The 4,560-nt window shown below is 34.3% G+C and overlaps 1 protein-coding gene across 4 annotated transcripts in view; it reads right to left on the bottom strand.

Moving 5' to 3' along the window:
• LOC106878230 (ecdysone receptor) overlaps positions 1-4,560 on the bottom strand; it is a 141,484-nt gene that overhangs the window by 106,698 nt on the left and 30,226 nt on the right. The window contains exon 1 of one of the 4 annotated variants that reach the window (XM_014927416.2): positions 3,147-3,291. The exons of the other annotated variants lie outside the window; for them this stretch is intronic. The gene's annotated coding sequence lies outside the window, so the exon portion shown is untranslated. Of the gene's footprint in view, positions 1-3,146; positions 3,292-4,560 lie in introns of those variants that run through there. 4 annotated transcript variants of the gene reach the window in all.

Consider the following 4,560-nt stretch of genomic DNA (forward strand, 5'->3'; position numbering starts at 1 on the left):
AAGGTGTTAGTATCATGATCGTAAGATTGTGGTTTCGGTTCCTGGACCGGGCGACGTGTCGTTTTCTTGAGCAAAACACTTCATTTCACGTTGCTTCAGTCCACTCAGCTGGCAAAAATGAGTAACGCTGCGATGGACTGGCGTCCCGTCCAGCCGGGGAACACATACGCCGTTGAAACCGGGCCCATGAGCCTGGCTAGGCTTTAAAAGGGCCCATTTATATATATATATATATACTCACTAAACGATTAGGGAAACAAAAGATGGATTTGATATTAGTCTTTATTCCGTACGACGAGTGTTTCGACCTATTCTGTGACTGTCCTTTAGGGATGGGATGTTGTGCTTCATTTTGTGTTGCATCAGTTTTGCAGTTTGGGTCCGATACGAAATCCATCCTCTGTTTCATTCATCGATTATTACCTCAACTAACACTACGGAATTCCCGAAGTAGATCCAGGGGAAATACCCCAACTGCGTATGATGCCAGGTAGCCCAAAGTGTGCCAGTGCTTCACTCAACACGCTAATTGACATATACCCATTAGTCCAAAAATTTACACACGCACACATTTGACTGTGTAGTAAGAAGCTTAGTTCCTAACCACATGGTTCCAGGTTCAGTCCTACTGCATGGTACGTTGGGCAAGTGTCTTCTATTATAACCTCGGACCGACCAAATCCTTATCAGTGGTGTGTGTGTGTGTCTGTTCGTCCGCCATCACCGCTTGACAATCCGTCTATATCTCCCGTAATTTGACAGTTCGACAAGAGATCGATAGGATAAGTACCATGCTTAAAAAGAAAAAAAAAAAAAAAAAACAGGGATCGAAACATTCGACTAAAAATCTCTTGAGGTGCCCCAGTATGGCAGCAGTCTAATGACTGAAACAATTAAAGGGAAAAAGTAAAAGAATATAAGCATTAGCAGCTTCGTTGGAAATTCCAACACTACTGCTGATTCATATGAAAGAAGTTCGGCGTATAAACACACACGCATACATATTATATAATGTATACATATAAAATCCTCTTAACTGGAAATTTAGACATTTCTACTGATACACATGAGAGAAATTAATCATGCATAAATATTTACATACGAAGTGAAAATATCAGAAAATAAACTTGAAAATAGGACTGGACAGCCCCATATGTCTGTAACAAAAATTCTAAGTCCTAAAATATTTCAAGCTTTTGTCTTTCATCTCACTAACCACAATTATAAAATGTAAATCATAAACTTTTTAATTCCTAAATATTTAGTGTCGAGTAAACAAACTGCAAAAAAGGACATACATCCGTGTTATTATTGGTTAGCAAAGTTGAGTTCTTTCCCCTGCCTTTTTTTTTTCAGCTAACAACCAATTAATGTGGAATTGCGATAAATTTTACATTCCCACAATCTTTCCCAAGATTTTATTCTAACTCAGCATGCAAACACTAAAAATTCACCAATTGCTTGTTGATTGTTAAGTTCTAGTTCAAAGGTATATCGTATGATTGACTGAGTAATAGACAGATAGATAGAGGTGGTAGAAACAAGGAGAGATAAACCATATAGTATGTATGTATGCATGTGTGTGTGTATATATATATATATATATATATATATATAAACCTTAGAATTTGTTTTTACTCATAATAATGAAATATATATTACCTAGTACAATAACTGATGTGTAAATTACAAGGAACCAGATGTATTTTTACTAAACATATATTGCAGCATACTTGAATTATATGCGGTCTGGTTAACTGCTATATGCGTTAATAATTTTATTAAAGAAAGGCTGGTTGTAATTTCCAGGAAAGTAGGTCCTTCTATTTAGAGAATAGAGACATTCGGAATTTATTTGAAATTATTCTTTTGCGTAGTTCTAAGCATTTAAGATACACATGCTTGTGAGTGTGTATCTTTTTCATCCGTCATTTATTGAACTCACTCAAAACTTCCTATTCAAGTACATCTTGACAACAGATATCATAAAATAATATTAAATAAAAAAAAAAATTATTATTATTTTAATCTTTAAGCATTTAAGGAAGCTGCGGACAATATAAATTATGCTCGCTCCAGTTTTGGAAGAGAAACTTCTCTTCGAAAAACAGCAGTTGAATTACATGGCGAAACTATTCCATACATCGTCTATAGTTATTTATCGTATCGCTTTTAACATACCTTTTCACACATTCCTTGAAGCAACTCACTACCAAAATTAATGTGAAATATAAATAAAAATTCTTTATTCCTATTTCGTCACCGCATTACGTTTTTTAAAGCGCAGTTTCGATTGAAATATGTACCTCAGACATTACAGTTTATAACCATAATTGGGTTCAAGAAAGAAAGCAACTAGTGGTCTACGATCGAGATCACAAACTTTTCAGCCTTGACCACATTTTGTATATCCAGGTCAATATGTGTCCTTCTTTTAATATCTAAGGGATACACACACACTTGGCTGTTATTTCTAGCAAGAGAGACCACGTAAGGCTTTGCTCGTTACCCCTCAGTCCCGGCGGATAAACTTTTCACCCTTTATTAAAATGTTTTAATCGCAAGTATAATTTGCGTAAGTTATTTATAAACTCAGGCAACGTCAAGTACTTGCTGCTAGTTTTAATAATTAAGGGTTTAAACAACCGTGTTATTTGGGGTTACGATGGGAACAAAGACAGACGTTCGTATTATGTATAGATACGGTAGCAGCCGTATCCGAGAGAAACTTAGGTTTGACTTGTTAACAAAATACAGTTGTATAGAAATAATTATGCAAACCTTACTAAGCATCCAACTATAAATGTGAACTGATTTCTAAGTATTATTAAATGATTTGTGTGCATACCCACACTTACGAATTTCCTGGGATTTCAGAAAATACTTGCACATATTAAAGACAAGCATCCACAGAAAGGAAGAGAGCTTGAAAGATACTATATACCCAGGTTAAATTCCCCACTGGATGTGGGTATTTATTACGAAGATTAGAATCTAGTGGGTGGAATCTATGACATACGAACTAGTAACTGACCCAGTAACCAAATTAACTTAGCACGTTTTAGCTTTAAAAACTTGCTTAGAACTTTAAAAAAAATAATATCAGCTATATTAAACAATAAAATTCTTTACTTATTTAAATTTACCTTTACAATTCTCCTGATTGTAATATCCTGGTTATGCTGGTTTGCAGTAAATATACGGTTTTTAAGTAGTAAACACATACAAAGCATGCACTATGCAACCTATATAAATATATACGAAGAGCTTTGATATCAACAAAATGTTAGACTTTTATATTGTTAATATCTCGGGTCATCTCAACCTTGTTCCCATGATAGGAGGCAGTCGTAGTTATAACATTTGTTCGTGAAGAAAGCCATATCGGCCCATCTTTTTTCCTTAATTATTTAAAACTTTTAAAGTTAGCAATTATAATGTTTCTTAAAATATTTTTACCATCAACTTTTTAACAAAATTACCCTAACTGTTTGTATGGTTCCATTTATGTTAATTGCATCATTTATGTTTATTCCCTTTACCCAAAGGCCTCAATCGGTCAGGGTGACCGTGTATCAGCATATGTGTGCTTAGGCGTACGCAAGATGTATGTGTGTATGTTCAGGAGACTGGCAGTTGCCTATGCACATTCGTGACCCTTCTGCGACCGAGAAAGTCACAGCTTGGCATCAGTGTCATCACAATCATTGCTGTCAGAATGCAAAAGGTCGAAACATACTGCCAACAGTTTGATAATCTTGTTTTTTGTATTTTTACTGATCCTGAATGGATGAAAAACAAAGTTAACCTCGGCGAGATTTGAACTCAGAATGCAGAAAGTTACAACAAATAAGCGCTCTAAGGATTTCACCAATTCGCCACCTTTCTTTTTTCTACCTTTTGATATTATGATATTTGAATAATTTCCCGCAAGTTTCCTAATTGTAGGGTAAATCTTGAGAGAGTGCAACACTTCCAAGTTGTCACACTGCAACTCATATAATTAATATTCTATATCAGAGCGTGCAGCATGGTCCTAGCAAAGTGGAGACATTGAGTGTGTGCGTGCATGCATCTATCTATCTATCCACACATACACACACGCAAGCACATAGGTGCAAAACAAAATGCAGAAGATATGCAAACACAAAAGATAGAGTAAACTATTGATTAGCTGAAAGTGAAAAGACTCACTTTCATGTAACCGATCATCTGACAGTTGTGAGTTGTACTAAACATTCATTTAAAATCATGGCGCAAGTTTGCAAAAGAAACGATAAAATAAATACCAGACTATAAAAAAAAAATCTTAAGTACTGGGGGTATGTGTTAAACTAAACCCTTCAAGGTAGTGCCAAGCATGGCCGCAGTCCAAAGACATAAAACTCGTAAACATACTATATATAAATAAATAAATATATACATATTACACACATATATTACGTATATATATATATATATATTATATATATGTAATATATATATTATATATATCATATTCATTATATATATATATTATATACATATATTATATATATCTATATTATATATATATATATA

This window comes from Octopus bimaculoides, chromosome 1, assembly GCF_001194135.2.
Source record: "Octopus bimaculoides isolate UCB-OBI-ISO-001 chromosome 1, ASM119413v2, whole genome shotgun sequence".
NCBI lineage: Eukaryota > Metazoa > Mollusca > Cephalopoda > Octopoda > Octopodidae > Octopus > Octopus bimaculoides.